Source organism: Equus quagga, chromosome 13 (genome assembly GCF_021613505.1).
Source record: "Equus quagga isolate Etosha38 chromosome 13, UCLA_HA_Equagga_1.0, whole genome shotgun sequence".
Lineage (NCBI taxonomy): Eukaryota > Metazoa > Chordata > Mammalia > Perissodactyla > Equidae > Equus > Equus quagga.
In genome coordinates, this window is record NC_060279.1 from 64,797,111 (window position 1) to 64,816,516 (window position 19,406).

Below are 19,406 nucleotides of genomic sequence, written 5' to 3' on the forward strand. Positions count from 1 at the left end.
AGACCCAGGCATCCCCCATGCTCTTGACAGTGCCTCGCTGCCCCTCCAGAGCAGTGTGGGCTTTAGCCAGTGGGCCAGGAAAAGCGGCCAAGGAGGAGTGAGCAGGGGCATGACCCGCCCAGGGAGGCGGCATAAGAAGATGGCATATGGGAGACAATGAAACAGGGCAAGACTGAAAGCAAGAAGATTGGGTTAGAGGGAAACAAGAAGGGCCCATGTGGTCGAAATGGTTGCTCCTTAGAATGATGGGAGCACTCATGTGCCCAGGATATTTCCTTGGGTCTTGTAGCCTAGACTTGGTCGTTAGTGGACACTGTGTAACCACATGGCTCAACCCTGCAGCACGTTCGACTCAATGCTGACCTCTAAAAAACGCCCACGCCAAAAATTAAATCACAGCCTCTCGGGTGAAGCCCAGAGTAACAGATAAGGTTTCATGAGAACTTCAAAAGAAGAACACTAAATCACCACCACCACCACCAAAATCCCATGCTTAATATTTCTTTAAAATGAGGACAGAAATCATACAAATTTCCAGGATTCAGGTCTCTTCCTTCCAACATCTCTTCAAGCATCTTGATTGCAACCTTGCTTCTTGCCTCCCCACCCAGAACACTCTGTAACTCCCAATACTTTCCACCATGCAAGTGAGTGGTCCTGAAGCTTTGACCTCATTAGCTTCAAGGGAATTCTGTGTCTCGTCCTATGCTTCGTCTTTTTTTAAACTCCCCACCTGATTCTAGTGAGCATCCTGATGGAGGGCCTCTGATCTCTATAGAGCATTAATGCCCTCCACAGGGCAGAAGAACCTCTTAATAAGTGGCCAGTCACCCCTTGTGGTTTTAACATCTACCACATATGCACTCGGCCTAGTCATGTCCTCTTGCAACATGAGCCACCATCTTGCAGTCAATCGTGGAATATTTATTGAAGCACCTGCCATGTGCTTGACCCTGAGCTGGGTGCTGTGGGAGATGTAAGACCGCAAAAGTTAACTAAGAGCACTTGCTGTTCTTCTGCACGTTGCTGGCGCTTGCTATGTTTTGCCTTTCCTGGGGTGCATGTTTTTTAGGCACTTGGGAAGGATTTGACAAATCTCTACTAACATAAGTTGCACGAGAACTTGCTTCAACAAGAATTTGGGCAGAGTGGATTCGAAGTGATTTTTTTTAAATAATTGTAACATGAAAAGAATCTCAGCATCATTAGTCATTAGGAAATTGTAATTTAAAATCACAATGAGATACTTGTAGATGCTTATTAGGATGACTAATATCAAGTGTTGGCAAGAACAGGGAGCAACTGTAGCTGGCATACACTGCTGATGGGGATGCAAAATGGTGCAGCCACTCTGGAAAATACTTGGGTGGTTTCTCATAAAGTTAAATACATGACCGAGGACCAAGCAGTTCCACTCCTAGGTATCTACCTAAGAGAAATAAAAACATGCATCCACACAAAGTCTTGCACAGGAATGTTCACAGCAGCATTGTTCATAATAGCCAAAAAGCAGAAAAAAACAAAATGTGCAAATGCTAGAGAAGAAACTGTGGTTCATCCGTGGAATACCACTTAACAATGAAAAGGAACAAACTACTGATCCACAAGACAACGCGAATGCATCTCAAAAGCATGTGCTAAGGGAAAGAAGCCACTAACAAAAAACTGCCTACTGGATTATCCCATTTATATGGCATTCTGGAAAAAGCAGAATAATCGGGACAAAAATAAAATCAATAGTTGCCTGTCTGAGGGCCAGAAAGGGAGATTGACAAGAAAGAGCAAGAAGGAATTTTTTTTAGGGGTGGTGGTAGATCTCAATTGTGGTAATGGTTACATGACTGTTTACATGTGTCAAAACTATAGGACCGTACACTTTAAAAGGGTGAATTTTCCTTAATGTAAATTATACCTTCAGAAGCCTGACTTTTAAAAAATACTAAATAAATTAAAGATAAATACCAAGTTAGGACAAAGGATACATTCTTAGAATAAGGAAAAGTGCCAGGTTAGAAGATGAGGGTAAAGAAAACAAAAACTAAAGCACTTTTCACCCCAAAAGTGGAGTCAGGCCAGGTCTTCATTCCCATACGTTGTGTCCGCGGTGGTTTCTGAACAGTCTCCAATGCTGGGCACTGCTCAAAGCCGTACTTCTACACAATGTGGAGCATTCCCTGGGCCCACCCTGTTTGCAGTTGCCCTATGGTAAGTAGCTGCCTGGATTTCCTGCTGCTCTCTTTCCTCATTTGTAGGAAGCGTGTCTTCAGGGCTGGCAACCAGGCCGTGCTCCAGGCCTCCCCTGGGTCTCCATGGTTATCCCAAACCAAGGGCACAATGCAATGTTTCGGGTTGCACCAACCCGTCATTTTAAAACAAAAGCCTAATGAAAGGGCAGGTGTGCCCGGAGACCTCAGTGATTAGCTGTAATTCTTGGCAGAGTGTGACATGCTTATTCTTCTGAATTAGCGTGGGGCACAAGGCATTTACCATGGTGCTAATTGCTATTGGATGAAAACAAGCAGCCCCAGTATGTGGGCATGAGGCAAGACAAAACAGATGCCAAAGCCATTCAGAGCCATACCCTGCGTCAGACTCTGCGCCGCTGGCTGGGAATGCGTTTGTCTACATGTCAGTCTCCTGTGGGTCGGGAGTGGGGAGGAGAGCCTGGAATCCGACATGATGCTGGTTGGGTAACTGGGCAACCACGCCCCCTTCTTCCTCCCCTGCCCTATGCTCGGCACTTGTGCTCAGCGCTGTTCTCCACACTGACGGAGAGTTAGGGAAATAATGGACACATTCTTAAACATCTCCCCCCAAACCTTGCCGTATATGGAATTTCCTCTGCAAGCGAATGATTGTGCTTAAACAAAGCCAATTGTAGGCCAAGTTTAACTCACACCACCAGACTTCGTCAAAAATGCAAGTCTAGGAAAAATGACAGATTTCAATGTCATTTATTGTGGAAAAAAATTTATCCACATCCTTCTTCCTTGTGTTTCTTCTTGTCTTCCCAGTGATCACCATAGACATATGGAGATGGAGCTATCTAGAAAACCAAATCTTCTGAAATCTTCCAAGTATGGTAACAGAGGTCAATAATAGAGCTAACATCGCAGTTCCTTGTGTGAACAGGTACACCCAGAGATGGTGATGAGGGGGCTTCATGAACTGAAAATAAATACCCTTCCTTGTGGTTCTTCATTACTTCTATACTTAAAAGGAAAACTCTGGAAAAAATAAAATGGGAAAAAAATTCTCTTAATGAAAGTTTGCTTATCACCTTAAAGATGAAGGGAAACAGCAATGCTGAGCCTTTAGAATCTGTGGAGGTGAATCAGTCTGTGGGGGTGAATCAAGTCCGTTCCTAAGAGTCTAGCCCAGCTGCCCCTCAAGGCCACCCCAGGCTGGACCAAGCCTGCTGATGGAGACCTTTGGCAGGCAGAAGGGATGCCGAATGCGGAGGTGTCATGGCAAATGGCAGGGCACAGGAGGGAAAAGCATCCTGTAATAATGAAGCTGCCATTTGATGTCATCTAGGATAATCAACTTTGTAGGAGAAAGCTCCATATTTTAGTGAATGTCCCATTTTCGAGGCTGGGATCCTAGATAAATATGGATCTGATCCTGATTAGTCATCACGAAAGTCTACTCTGTATGCCCAAATTCTGCTTCTCCTAAACCTGGTCAGAATTATTCTCCCCACTGACACCTAGCTGCCCCTTTGCAGTCTGGGGTGATCATGAAGAAACCATGTGTTTCCTGATTAAGCAAGATGACTCCCCATGACCCTATGCCCTTGGACCCAAGACGACACTCCCCAACAACAGTCAAGAGGGGATAGCGTCACAAAAGGAATGGGTATTCCACAAGAAACTGAAGGGAGAGAGGGTAATTAACTAAATTGTTTGCTTGAGTCAATCGAAAATGGATCAAAACCCACTTCTTCCCTTTGCCCTATTCCCAATCGAACTTCTCTGCCATAGTTATTTTTTCCCTCTTAACTACACCATGCTCCTAAGGCTCTCACAAAAATAAAACCAAGCCACAAATTATGTTTTTGCTTTTTCTTTACCATGCACCCAACTGCAGAGATATCCTGGAAGTATACTGGGATTGGAGTCAAGGCACTGGGGTTTCAATCTCTTTTCTGCCTCTCAATAACCGAGTAATTATGGCCAAGCCCTTAAGTTCTTCGAGTGTGCCTTTGTGTCTGTAAAATGGGGATAGATTGATGAAATTCCTCCTTCATAGAAGCTTTGTGAAAATTCGAGGTAATAACACCTCTCATGATGCTTGGCATCTAGTAGCTGTTCATGTATTTCTTGAATCTCAAAGGGGAAAGTGTAGACATTATCTTGCAGGTCAGTTTGCTCCAGAAGGGGAAAAGTATAGTCATTCTTAAAATGTTTGGTGGTTACATACCCTCCCCAAAAAATGCTGATTTTGTGATGATAGAGTTATAAAAACACTGGAATTCAGAAAAGAACCAGCCTGACCTGCCTACTGGGCACACAGGCTGGCAACAGGCGCTCAAGTTCAGCTGTGAGTGTTGTCTTTGCTCAGAGCACCTAAAGGTTACATTTGCATTCGTCATCGCTGCCCTGTCACATTGTGATAAATCGGAAAGCAGCTAGATCTTTATCTTGAAAAACTTCAGTCCCTTTGCTGTAAAGAGAAAGCAGTTTGTTTTCAAAATTGACTGCTCCATTGCCGGGCGTTCCTCCATCCTCTGGTAGCAATTGAGAAAGTGGTCAGGTTTGGGAACTTCCTGCTGGATGATGAAGTAGCTCATGTGACACTCACGCCCAGAGGCTGTTTACATTTTTATTACCATCCTTGGGAACTTTGCTTTTCCCTTCAGGGCTGTTTGAGCTTTGGCCAGCAAATAATCAACTCCCACAAAGGGTAGAACCTGAACTACCTTCTTCTGCTGCCAGTCAAAATGCTACAAATCAGACAAGGGTTTTTACGCAAATGCCCAGAAACTTCAATTAAAGTGCATGATCTCCATTTGGGACAGAAAACTGACCAGGGAAATTCCAGAAGGGCTGATGAGGTCATGGACCAGAGTTTCCAGGGTGACAACACAGAGATTTCCTCATCCCTCCTCTGAAGTACCTCTCAAAAGTACCAAATACCCCACAGGCTGATGGGAGTGGCTAAAAGTGTTTTCCTCCAACCTACATGGTCAAAGCACCTCAGTTTATTCCAAGAGTCCTGTGGAGAACTTGCCATTCACAGAAAACCTTTGTGTGGTTCAAGGATGATGGAAATCTGAAAGCTGTGTGAACATCAAGCTAGAAGGGAGGGAACTAGCCCTGGCCTGAAGGAAATGGAAGCCAAGCCGACCCCAACTCACTTTCTCCCCTCAGCCTCTTCTCCACTCTCAATTTCCCAGTCCCCTACTGATTCCACCCTTGTCTCCAAAGCCAGGTTCTTCCTTTGCCATGTATACTTGTCCTCCTAGTAATAAAGAAGTGCCAGAACTTCCTAAGATTCTGATTTGGAGAATCTTGAGACTTTAATCAGGAGCCTAGTATTTCTAGAATGATCTACATGAGGGTAGTTAAGAGCAAAGTTGTAAAGGAGAAAAATAAAAGATGCTTAAACATGGAGGGAAGAGGAATGGGTGGAGGATACAAGCATGAAATTTAATGGGCACCAAGAAACCCTAATTTATTTCTGGAAATGAAAATGGACACCTCAAGGGGACAGGAGGCAAAAAACTATTAATAAAAGCCCCATTTAAGGGAAATGAGTAAGAAATGGAGGATGGTGAGTGAAAACTTGGGAGTATGTGACTCAGGAAAATCACTCTCTGGCACCCATTTTTATAGGCTGTTCCCCTCTGCTGCCCAGCACTTCCTAGCCAGTGACAGCTAAGCCCCCCTTTTATTCCTACAGGAAGAATTTAACAACAGTGCATTTGCAGAGCCAGAATAGCAGTCTAGAGGCTGTGAAGTAAGAGCTGGGACAGGAGGGCTTTGCAGCCAGCAGCTCCTTTGGCCCTGTGTTAATCTGTCTTGCTGTTGCTGCAGAAGTATGGTCTGTGACTCTGGAGGACGTGGATCTTTCCCTCCCCTGATAGGGTCCCAGGCAGAAGCAGGAGGTGTTCCTGGAAGCAGAGGGACATGAATCAGGCAACACATTGAGTAGGGGGAAGAGAGAATCAATCTAGGTGGAGAGCTGGTCACACCAGACATCCCGGAGATGAATTCTAAATGTGGTCTCTTTGGAGAGATTCCATCACTGGGTTCATTATCAGTTTTTGCTGTATAAAACACCACTCAAAACTTAGTGGCTTAACACATCAGGCATTTGTTACTCAGCTCATGATTCCATGGGCTGGCTGGACAGCTAGGATGGCTCTTCCAGTCTGGACCAATGATGTTGGTTTCTGTGGTCTGCTGGAGGCTTGGCTGGAGCTGGATGATCGGGTGAGGGGGTGGGGGGCTGGTCTCACTCATAAGTCTGGCAGTTAGCCTACTGATTGGTCTAGGAGGGCCTCCCCTAGGACTTCTCGTCTCCACTCCATGCAGTCTGTCATCCTCTCACAGCCCAGTGCAAGCCTTTTCACACAGCAGCAGCATCCAAGAGAGCAAGCACAGAAGATGCAGGACCTCTTGAGGCCAAGGCTCAGATCTCATACAACCTCACTACCACTACATTCAAGGATTGGGAAAATAGACTTGTCCTCTTGATGAGAGGAGCTACAGAGAATAAGTGGTCAGTTACAACCTACCACAGCTAACAATCCCACCACCAATGTTCTAGTATTGAATCTGCTCTGGTGACTACACCACCTTGGGCAAACACTTTGTTTCCTCAAGGCCCATTTTCATCTCTTTCATCATCTAGAATTAAGAGACATGGAGTAGATCATCTCTGAGGACACTTCTAGCTCTAAAATTTGATGATGACAAGAATTATAGTTTGACAACAAGTTTTGGCAAAGATGTGGAGAAATTGGAACCCTTGTGCACTTTTGGTGGGAATGCAAAATGGTGCAGCCTCTATGGAAGACAGTATAGATGATCCTCAAAAAATTAAAAGGAGAACTACCATGTGATCCAGCAACCCCGCTTCTGGGTATTTATCCAAAAGAAGTGAAATCGGGATCTCAGAAAGATATTAGCCCTCTCATGTTCTTTGTAGCATTATTCGCCAATAGCCAAGATGTGGAAACAACCCAAATGTCCATCAGTGGCTAAATGGATAAAGAAAAATGGTATATACATACAATGGAATACTATTCAGCCTCAAAAAAAAGAGGAAATCCTGCAATGTATGACAACATGGATAAACCTGGAGGACATTATCCTAAGTGAAATAAGTGAAATAAGCCAGTCACAGAAGGACAATACTGCAAGATTCTAATTATATGAAGTATCTCTAATAGTCAAATTCATAGGGGCAGAGAGTAGAATGGTAGTTGCCAGGGCCTAGAAAGAGGAGGAAATGAGAAATTGCAAAGCAATGAGTATAAAGTTTCAGTTATGCCCAATGAATAAATTCTAGAGATCTGCTGAACAACACGGTGCCTATAGTTAACAATACTATGTTGTGCCCTTAAAAATGTGCTAAGAGAGTTCATCTCATGTTAAATGTTCTTACCATAATAAAATAAAAATGAAAGTAAAGTAAAACAAAGTATAGCTTATATTTGTTGAGTGATTACCATGTGTCAGCACCGTTCTAGGTGCTTTACGTGCAGTAACTTATATAATCGTCACAATAACCCCAGAAGTCCCATTTTACAGGAGAGGAAACTGAGGCACAAAGAGGTTAAATAACTTGCCCCAGGTCACACAGTTAGCATGGCAGAGTCAGAATACGAACACAAGTTTCCTGACTCCAAAGCCCGTGGTCGTAACTGCTGGGCTGTGTTGCCTGCCTGGAGCATCACAGTTCTGACGTGAATGACTGAATAGCAAGAATGCATTAAAGATGCTCTGTCTCTCTTGGGACTGCTCCTTCAATGTATTCCTGTGCTTTTAAAAGTTCTTTTTCTGGGGGCCAGCCCAGTGGTGTACTGGTTGGGTTCACACACTTTGCTTTGGCAGCCCAGTGTTCACGGGTTTGGATCACAGGCATGGACCTACACACTGCTCATCCATCCATGCTGTGGCAGCATCCCACATAAAAAATGGAGAAGATTGGCATGGATGTTAGCTCAGGGACAATCTTCCTCACTAAAGAAGAAAAAAAGTTCTTTTTCTGAAACTCAAGTGGTTAAACATAATTCTTGTTCCACCTTCCTGCTCTCATATCTTTATCCTTCCATCCATCCATCCATCCATTCTTTCATTCACAAATATTTATTAAATTCACACAAATGTGAAAATGTGTCATTATTAACAGTCACAGCAGCTGGCATTTTGTGTTTTCATTCCTTCAATTTCGTGCTTCAATTTCATTTCCTCTAGCTTATAGGTTAATGATATTGCTATACCCATATTACAGATGGAGAAGTTAAATCATAAAAGGATCATAAGGCTATTTATATTTATATAAAGGATAGTGATAAAATTGCAGTTATGCTTTTAGCTAGCCTATTGTCCCAAAAATCAGATTTCTGATATTTGAGTTAGTAATGAATACTTTATGTTAAAATGATACTTTATTTTATGCTTGATAGTACTTTAGTTTTTAATGCTTCATATGATTCCAAGTCTAAACAGTATAGGAGAGTTTATAATACAAGCCTTCTTCCCTCTGTTCCCCAAGCGCCCCAGTTCTCCTCCCCATAAACAATGTTTTTTGGTTTCTTCTACATTTTTCCAGAGCTATTTGATGCATTTATCAGCAAGAACATATACATATATATGTATATGTGTGTCTATTTTCCCCTTTTGGTACATAAATGATAACAAACCAGATACATAGTTCTATATTTTGATTTTTTTAAAGTAATGATATATTTTGGAAATAATTCCTCAAGCTTTTATGGGTGTATAGTATCCCATTATATGGATTTAAATAACTTATTTAACCAGTCTCTTATTGATGGGCTTTTAGGTTATGTGTAATCTTTTGCTATTCTAGATAATGCTGCAATTAATAATTTTGTTCATAAATCTTTTAACAAATGTAGGGCATATCTGTTGCACGGATTTCTGAAAGAGAAATCACTAGGTTAAAAGTTAGCTGCACCAGGGGCTGGCCCCGTGGCCGAGTGGTTAAGTTCGCGCGCTCCGCTGCAGGCGGCCCAGTGTTTCGTTAGTTCGAATCCTGGGCGCGGACATGGCACTGCTCATCAGACCATGCTGAGGCAGCGTCCCACATGCCACAACTAGAAGAACCCACAACGAAGAATACACAACTATGTACCGGGGGGCTTTGGGGAGAAAAAGGAAAAAATAAAATCTTTAAAAAAAAAAAAAAGTTAGCTGCACCAGTAATAAAGAACACACTGAGTACCAGACCTTGTTTTCTAAGTACCATTCTCCACTGAAAGGAGACAGGTAAATCATTTTGGAAAGTGGTCAGTTCCAAGACAGGAGGTAGGAAGGCGCGAGATGAACCTGGGGCGTCTTATGGTGCCAGAAAGGAAAGAAGTGCTCAAAGAATAATGGGAACTTGACAAGCGAACACACAAGTCAGCTTGAAGGGGAGTCTACGGACCAGTATGAAACAATTTGGTCATCAAAATAATGATAGCCACACAATACAAACTACTAAATCCATGAATTCATCCGATATAAATAGAATACTTCCATAGTCACAAAACATGTCCCCCAAAGATACTTATTAATTACAAAGGGAAAAATAGTAAGCTGACAGATACCACCATAACCAAATGACCAAAATAACATCACCAGTAACAGAGCAAACTGACATCAAGTGAGTACTTATACGATGCACTGAGAATGACACAACATCACTCCTGTGGCTTTTTGCCAAAAATGCACCTGCTGTATCTAATCATGAGCAAACATCAGAAAAATGAAAAATGGAGGATATTCTACAAAATAAGTGACCAGTACTCTTCAAAAATATCCCTAAAGACAAAAAAGACTGAAGAATTACTCCATGTTAAAGGAAAATAAGATATCACAACTAAGTATGACAATTGATTTTAGATTGGATCATAGACGAGCATAAAAATATTTTCTTTTACAATGGACATTAGTAGGAGAGTGGATATAATTTAAATAAGCTATGAAGATTAGATAATAATAGTAGGTTGATGTTAATTTCCTGATTTTGACAACTTTCTTGTGGTTAAATAATAGAATGTCTTTGCTTTTAGAAAATTTTTAGAGGAAAATTCATTGGGAAAATTGTATATGTGTGTGCCCATACATATAGATGCATATAGCTATACAGATACATAGATATATATGGAAAGAAAGAGAGAAGAGAGAAGGAGAGAGATTGAGAATTATAATGCAAATCTGATAAAACGTTAACATTGTGACAACCTGTGTCATGGGAATTCTTTTCACTATTTTTGCAGTTTTTCTGTAATTTTGAGATTATTTTTTAAATTAAAAGAAAATGTATGTGCATTTGAAATTTTAATAGATTTTGTCAGATTGCCTGCCATCGAAACTGTACAAATATTCTCTTCCAGCACCAGTGTTGTACAAAAGTGGCACTTGATATTTACAAAATACATTCACACTACACCAGGAGAATTTATTACTACTCCAAGAAATAGGCGAAGGTATTCTCTCCGTTTTACATAACTGAGGCTTCCAGAATTGTAGACAGTAAGAGTAGTGGTTAAGAACACAGGATTTTGAAACAATAATTATATGCTATTTCACTCCAATCAGACTGACAAACAAAAAGTTTGAAAATACCGAATGTTGGCAAGGATGTAAAGAAATAAAAACTCTTATAATCTGTTGGAGGGAGTGTAATTTAGTACAATCATTTTGGAGAGCAATTTGGCAATATTTAATAAAATTGAAGATATGCACGTCCTCAACCCAGCAATCCCACTTCTAGCTGTGTGTCCTAGAGAAACGCTCCCCTCGACGTGTGCACAGACACACTCTCAGCACCTGGTTCCCAGCAGTGAGACTTGTGATAGTGAAAAGTGGGAGAAAAAGTAAATATCCACCAGAACGGCTGAATACATTGTGGTCTGTTTATTACAATAATTAATAATTATAGTAATTAAAGTAAAAGAAATAAAATTATAGTCATACAAAAAAACTCAAAAACATAAATCAAGAACGCAATTTACAGAAGAATTTGTACCCTTTCTGTGCATTTTTTGAGTGCCATATATTGTTGGTAAACATACTCACATCCATGTAAAACCTTTCCCAGGGAGGGAACCAGCTTCAGTAGAATGGTTATCTGGGGATAGAAAGTGAGAAGAACAGGAATGAAAAAGTCTAAAAGGGAGATCCATCTGTATTTGTAACATTTTATTGCCAAAGAAATAGCTATAAAGCAAAATGACAAAAGTATCAATTAACATTTGTTAAATCGAGCTGCTAAGAACATAGATGTTTATTAGATTATTCTCTGTACTTTTCTGAATGTTTAAAATATATGATAGCAAAAGAAAAAAGTGGGAAACAATCAACATGAGCCTTGAGGTTGAATAATCCTAAATGCAGATCTCCTCCAACACTTACCAGTTGTGTGATATTGAGTGGTGTCCTCAACATCTGCGGACCTCAATTTCACCATGTGCAAAATGGGAATAGTACTGCTTACTTTGGAAAGCTGGTGTGAAGACTGAATGTGGTGATCTGTACAAAGTCCCAACACAATGCCCTAGTAGGTGCTTAAAAATAGGAGTTATTACTATAATCCAATGATTCTCAACCAGGGACAGTTTTGCAACACACCCCCCCACCACCCACCCAGGAGACCTTTGGCAATGGCAATGTCTGGAGACATGTTTTGGTTGCCACATGGGTGAGGAGATGTTAGTGGCATCTGGTAGGTAGAGGCCAGGATGCTGCTAAACATTCTATAAGGCACAGTATAGTGCCACCCGCTCCCACGACAAACAATTATTCGGCCCAAAATCTCAATAGTGTTGAAGTTGAGAGACTCTGCTATAGTCCACAGCCACCTGGAATTTGAACCAGCCCTCCTGACTCTCAGTTGAGTACTCTTGCCTCTACAACACATAAAATTATGAGGCTAGGGTCTTTCTAAATGACTAGAGTGACTTGTGATGGGTATTAGTCCTCCTTCTAGCCACTTAGTTTCCCGTTGGGTAAAACTTAATATGTTGCTGAGCAGAAGAACTATCTTGCATATAGAGGTCTTCATAAATATTTCTTGAATGAATGCATCAATCAGCAATCAATCAATTAATGAAGCAACCTCTTAAATGGAGAAGGTCTAGTCACTATTCTTGGCTTCTTTGATTTCTTATTCATTTGAAATGAGGGGCTACTCAGTTTTCACTTTCTTACATAAAGAGAAAAACAAAAAAACAAGTGAGTCGGAAGTTCTCAGAGCCTTGAAACCCATCTCAGAGAGGTCTTCTCACAACTATGAGCTAATCTTCCAGTGGCCCTTGTCAAAACACCTCTGGAGTTTGCTGAGACACAGACCTCTTCAGCTTAAACTGACCGTGGCCACACACAGGAAAGTGAGGAATTAACCTAAAGATGATGAGCATAATTATGACACTTAAATTGAATTTGATTCCACAGCTGTGGGAAGCACTTACTTTTTTAATGCAGCATGAAGAATACATACAATTTCTTGCAACTGCTTACTTTTTGCTTTATCCTAGGCACTGATTTGGGGAACCCAGACATTGTGGTTGATCGGAGGACAATTTTGAGGCCCTTCTATCAATTTCTTCACCATCATTTTATAGGGTAAGTCCTGCTTCTTTCTGAACCTCATTTTTTCTAATGTTTCCTTTGGCAACGCTGAAGCTCTCACCATTGTTTCAATGAATATAACAATTCCTAAAATAATACAGACATGTTCTAGTTTCTACTTATGTGTGTGTATGTCCAACAAGACCTGAGGAGAGGAGATTCACCAAACCAAAGAGTGCAGTGAATACAAAAGTCGTTATGACGAGACCTAGCTTCTAGTCCTAACTTCCTGCTCATAACTAGCTGAGTGACCTTGATCTAAGTCACTTGAGACCTCAAATGACCTGAATGACCTTACTTAACCCCTCAATTTCTTCATCTGCAAAATGAGAGATTTGGACTGGATTATTTGGAAGGTATTTCCCTAAACTCTTTAATAGCACACCCTCATGAAGATCGAAAAACATTAATTTAAAGCAATGACTTCAAAGTATGACGGGCAATCCATCTCCTTCCATCGCTGGAGCACTTGCTGGAAGTGTACCTTCCCCAAGCCCCACCCCAGATCTACCAGGTCAGAATCTCTGAGACTGAAGAGCAGAAAATCTACCTTTTTCACAAACTCCTCAGGTGTATTGGACGCATCGTAACATTTGAGAACCATTGCCCTAACCATTGAAAGTATCATTCTGTTCACATGTACATTCAGTTCTGGGAGATGTAATAAGCCAGGTCTGGGCCAGGCAGAACCTGGCTGGAATCGCTTGTGTTCGTAGAAGAATTAACAAGGTTGGCATCTGGTGGCTGATTTATCTTTTGCTTCTTGGCTCCTGACCTTCCCCTCTGGCTCAGTCCTCCACTCAACACTTCTTTGGCCAGATCTAGGTGTCTTATGTGGGATCCTTGGCTCTCCTCCCCTTGCCTGCAATTGAACGAGAGTAAAATCCTTTTGGAAATGACCACTGAAGGATTGACTCTCCTCTAGACTCTATTCAAAACATGATCCTGTCAGTCGGCGTCACTCCCAGAGACGGCACAGTCATCGCCTCCTCATTTGCAATAGGCTTTGCTGTCAGTCTTTTGCTATGGAGGGTTAGGCTCTGCTCCCAAGGATGTCATCACTATGAAATGACTAAGGGGATGTGGATGAAGGTAAAGTACGTTTGTATGTGGAACCAAGATGGCAGACTCCTAGAGAGAAGGGTCTGTGCCCGGAGATCCCAAATCAGACAGCACCAGACCGTGCTCAGAGCTCTGGACTGTGAATCAGAAAAACATTCAGGCTATGCTGTAGTCCGATTCAGTTGCCAATCCAGAATATGTGACATTTCAGGCTTTCTAGGTTGTGTGCCAAAACCCTCAAGGAATCACAGGCCCCCCTAAAGAGACTTATGTCTTAAAGGAAAACTGAATCCAGGCTTTGAAATACAAACAGGGTCTCCCAGTACTGCCTACAGAGACTCCCCATCAGGATCAGTCTAATTGCTCAGTGGGGTGACTGTTGCTCTTCATCAGAGCTTCAGCAGGTGTTATTTTCTGGCATCAAATAAAGGGAATTGGAGCTTTAAGAACATAGTGTTGCTGTTGTCTGCTGTGGGTCACATTTAAAACTCTCCTCCCAAATCACAGGCGAGGCATTGTGTGTGATCTGTCAGGTAAAGTACTAACAAGTGCCCCTTCATGAGAGAACCAGTCCCCGAGAAAGAGCGTTCTAGACAACACCACTGCTGGCAGGGGATGGATGTGGGCTTTATTTGATTTGGGGTTGATTTATTTGTTTGCCTTGCTTCTAGAGAAACATAACTTGGATTTAATGTCTCGAATACTGAATCCAATACTTCTAGGTTCACTGACTTGTTATTATTTAGCATTTATGAAGTATATGTCAGTACACTTGGCGCTTTACAATGACTCATAAAAAGGCATGTTCCTGGCCGTTGAGCATAAGGTGGCTACTGGTTGAATTACTGCCTATGTGGAAATGATCACAGGACAGATCTGGATATCCTTTGCCCTTAGAACAACTATATATCCTGGTTGCTCACTGCATCTGAGTCCAAACAGAGGTCTGGTAGCTGCTGCTACCCTTTCGATGTCAATATCCTAATGAAATAGACTCAGCATATAGTTCCTGACACTTAGGAAAAGCTTAGTAAACACAGATGGCTGGATGGCTGGCTGGCTGGATGGATGGATGGAGAGCTCTCTCTTCAGTGGACATTTGTCATTTCTTGTTTGTTCCTCCACCTGTGGCTTCGTTTATGCGTCTTACAAAACTTGCTGACTTGGAAGGGAACTGTTATTTAAGTGGCTTTTGCAATGAAGGTGAGATCAATATGTCTATGAGGTGGACAGAAACATAATGAGAAACTGATTACACAAAATCATATGAACTTGTTAACATTATATCAATGTCAATTTCTTGGTTTTAATTGTATAAGATGTTACCGTTGGAGGAAGTAGGTAAAGGGCATAGGGGAATCTCTGTACTATTTTTGCAACTTCTGTGAGTCTATAATTACTTCAAAAAAAGAATTACATGAACTTCAGCCTTCATTTCTTTGTAGTCACCTCCATGCCTCCATCTTCTAGTCCCTAGGCCCTCCACTAATGATAGCAAGTCCAAGTGAGTCAGTTTGGGACTTCCAAAAAAGCAGAATCCAAAATAGAATTAGACATGCAAGAAATGTATTGGGGGAAATGCCTGGGAAGCATGAAGTGAGAGGGAGGAAGGCAGGGAGAGTCTTCAAGCTGCCTGTGAAAGGAGAGAGGGAAGGAAGGATCGGGTAGAAAGAGCTCAGACTGCACCCATGTCAGAGAACAATCTCAACCAACCCAGTAAGGAGTCCCTGAGAAAACTGCCTGTTAGAGGCATCCTACATGAGGCTGGATGGCCCGGTTTTCATAACCCCACCAAGTTCAGTCACCACTGGAGCAACCTGGGAGCAGTCTGGCCTGGAAAGAATACTGAGTGAATCTAAAGGTGCAAAGACAGCTGGAGGTCGTGAATCGGCTATGCTTCCAGAGCAGGTTATCTTAACGGGAGAGCTGAGCAGGACATCTCCAAGGCCATCAGACCAAGCAAAGTCTTCCACTTAGTCCTCTTGCCTTCCTACCCAGCTCTTTAGCGACCATGACCCCTTCTCCCTCTGTTGGACTTATATTCTAACTCCCAAACCAGAGTGAATTCCACCCTCTGCTGCTTCTATATATCTGCTCCCTGCCTATCCAATACAGTTTAGGAAAAGTCATAGAACTAAGCCAAATGATCCACCATATGTGTGTGTCATCCAACATCAGGTGGCCCTTGCCACCCCTCAGTCTCCTTTGTTTTCCGTCTCCTGTTGATTCCATGTCACATTTTTCACTGTGTTTATTGCAACCCCATTCTGCTTTCTGCAGCCCGCATTCTTGCTGTTTTCTGCATGGCCCTCCCACATTCGCTCCCTAAGCACTCCCCCTCTCCACATCCACAGCTTTCTTCATCCCCTCTTCCTTCCTTTGAGGATTGGAGAAGGAAAGCTCCTCTCCTCAACAACGTCTTCCCTCTCTTTGACTCCCACTTGCTTTCCGCTTGCCTGTTTTGGTTACCTTAGTTATCCCTCTCTGTCTTATGCATTTTCTTTCTCTCTGCTCCACTGGATTCTTCCCCTCAGTCTATGAACATTGGCTTCTTTATCCTAAACTAAGCTTTCCCCTGATCCTTCTCCCCTTTTCAGCTGTCCTCACATGTCTCTCCCCTCTTCCTCATCAGACTTTCTGAGAGAGGTTTCTACACTTGCTGCGTCCTCTCCTTTCTCACTAGGCACTCCTCCTCCTTCCCCCTGCCACTGAAATGGAGCTTCCTCCAAGCTCTGTATTGCCAAACCCAGTGCCTCATCTTGGGTCTCACCTTCTATGACCTTTTATCTTGTCTGCCACCCCCTCACTCTCCAACTTTTCTCCTCCCTTGGCTTCTAGGCTGGGCTGCTCCCAACTCTCTTCCTGTCTTTCTGATCTGATCTTTTCTGACTTCTCTTCTTATTGCCTCTAAATATAAATGTTCCTCCAGATGATTCTGTCTTTGTCACTCTTGACTTGACTTCGCATTCTCTCCTCTTACATTCTCTTACATTTTCATAATTTTGACTCTGCCCGCTCTGCAGAAGTTCTGGGTCCCCAGCTCTAACTTCCCTCTCCAACTTAAATTCCTCAACAGTGTCCCAGTGCTTCTTGCCAGAGCTTCAGATTCTGTGCCTGCACTTCCCTCCCACACTCTCTTCTCTTCCCGGCTTTCCTATCTCTCCTAATGAGACCCCATTCTGTCAGTCACGCAGGTTGGAATCTTATAGTCAACTTGACCCTTCATATCTCTTTCTCTCTCTTCCCTCCACAGTCTCCCCCAGCCTCTCTGTGCCCACGGTCACTGCCCTAGCTCCAGCCCTCACTACTTGCTCTCTAGGTTCCTATAGACATCTCAAAAGTGGCCTTTCCACCTTGAATCTTTTCCCCTTCCAGGCCATAATAGTCACTGATGGCAGTTTTATTTTCCTAAAAGCACAGCTTTCATTATATCTCTTTTGTGCTGAAAAACTTTTTGATGGCTCTACATTGTGTACTCAACTCCTTCCTGTCTCGTAGCTAAAAATAATCTCCTCCCAACTAAACTGTCATGCTATTTTCTTCTAAATGTCCTTCTTTTAGCACTTATTAGTAGCAGCTTATTAACAGGCTAATTCTCCCAGCTCGCTACCCCCTCCTCACTGACCCCCAAATAAATAAAGATGTGTGTGTGTGTGTGTGTGTGTGTGTGTGTTTATTCTTGTTCCTAACCTATTCCTCGATATGTTCACCTGGAATAACCCTCCCCCCAGAAAGGATGTGAAAGTAGATCATTCTGTTGGGTTCTACTCTTAAACAGGGGTCACAGGTGGTGACGGAGAGCAAGGTTCTGGGATCATTCTGCCTGGGTTAAATCCTGTAACCTTGGACACGTAATTTACCTCTCTGAGCCTTGGTTTATTCATCTATAAAATAGGCTGATAACTGTATATATGCCATAGGATTATTATGACAACTAAATAAAGTAACGCACACAGCAGGCTTAGAACCACACTTGGCACCTCCCAGTGCTCAGTGTTAGCTATTGTTATCACCGCCATCGTTATTGTTTTATCATGCTGGCAGCATGACATTATCCACAGCTTAATTACTCACTGTTTGGCAGGAGAGACTAACTTGGGAATTATATACAACTGATGAATTAATATCCTGAGTACTTCCATTAAGACATCAGGCTAATAATTTTTGGTACTTTAGATAACCCATGATGGGTCCCAGAGGATCCTGAAACCAAGAGTCTGCATTTTTCCTGGTAGGAACGGACTGTTTTTTTGAGTTTTAACTCTCCAGAGTTTAACGTAGCAGCTTCCACTACTGGACAACTGTAAGCTGAACTGAAGAAGGAGGAAAAAAAGTCCTGTTGACACAGAAATCCCTGGTCCCCTGCACGTGAGATAACACACAGGACTCAGATTATAAATGAGACCAAGGACCTGGCAAAGACGGAAGAAGACAAAAAGGAGTAAGGAAGGGGTTTATTAGAGGAAGTTTTAAAAAAACAATTTGAAATGTAAAAGCTGATTCTAGCAAAGACATTGAAATGAGATTTAAAACTGCACAATTAGATTGTTGAACAACATTGTGGATATAATTAATGCCACTGAACCGTACACCTAAAAATGGTTAAAATAGAAAATTTTATGTTGTATATTCACACAATTAAAAAGTAATAAATATACATACCAAAAAAATGGACAGCTAAAATGTATAGCAATTTATAATAATATTTTTGATTCAGAATTTTGTTTGTATAACAGACCCACTTATGCCAGCTTAGTGTTCATTGAGCGCCTACTGTTTACAAGCACCATGCTTGGTACATTGTATCGTGATGTGTAGCTGCATTTTTTATGTGTTAGTACTCGTGTTCATTACTGTTGATGAAAGACTATCATGCATGAAAGGGTAAATGGTTATCAATGCGGTCATAGACCTGTGGGCAAAGTACGCCTGTCTTAATTGAAAGAGAGGAAAAATAAGGACCTGGCTTGCTTCTTTTTCTCAATGAAATGACTGTAAGATTTATCCAAGGAACGCATTCATTTTCATTACAGTGTAATATTCAGTTGTACAAATAGAATTCAAAGCATTCTGTTGATGGATCGGTGGTTGCTGCTGTGAACATTCTTATCCTGTGCAGGCATTCTTATCCTGTATCCTGTATCCTGTGCGGGTGTTCACAGATTTCTCTCCACTGGTGTTTCTCCTACTTGAGAGCTCATCACAGTCACTCAGAGCGTTCACTCAGATGACGGGGCCCCACCCTCGGAGTGTCTGATTCAGTGGAACTGGGGTGGGATCTGAGTTTCCATTTCTAACAAGTTCCCCGATGATACTGATGCTGCCAGCCAGGGAGGGGACCACACTTTGAGAACCACTGCTTTAAGTTATAGGAAGGGATTTGCTGGGTCAAAGGGTATGCATCTTTTCTGCTCTACTATTTTAAAAGTAGCATCTTTACACTCCACCAGCAGTGTATGAGTGTTTCATTGTTCTGTCACACCCATATCAACACTTGTTATTGTTAGACTTTAATTTTTGCCAAGTCAGAGG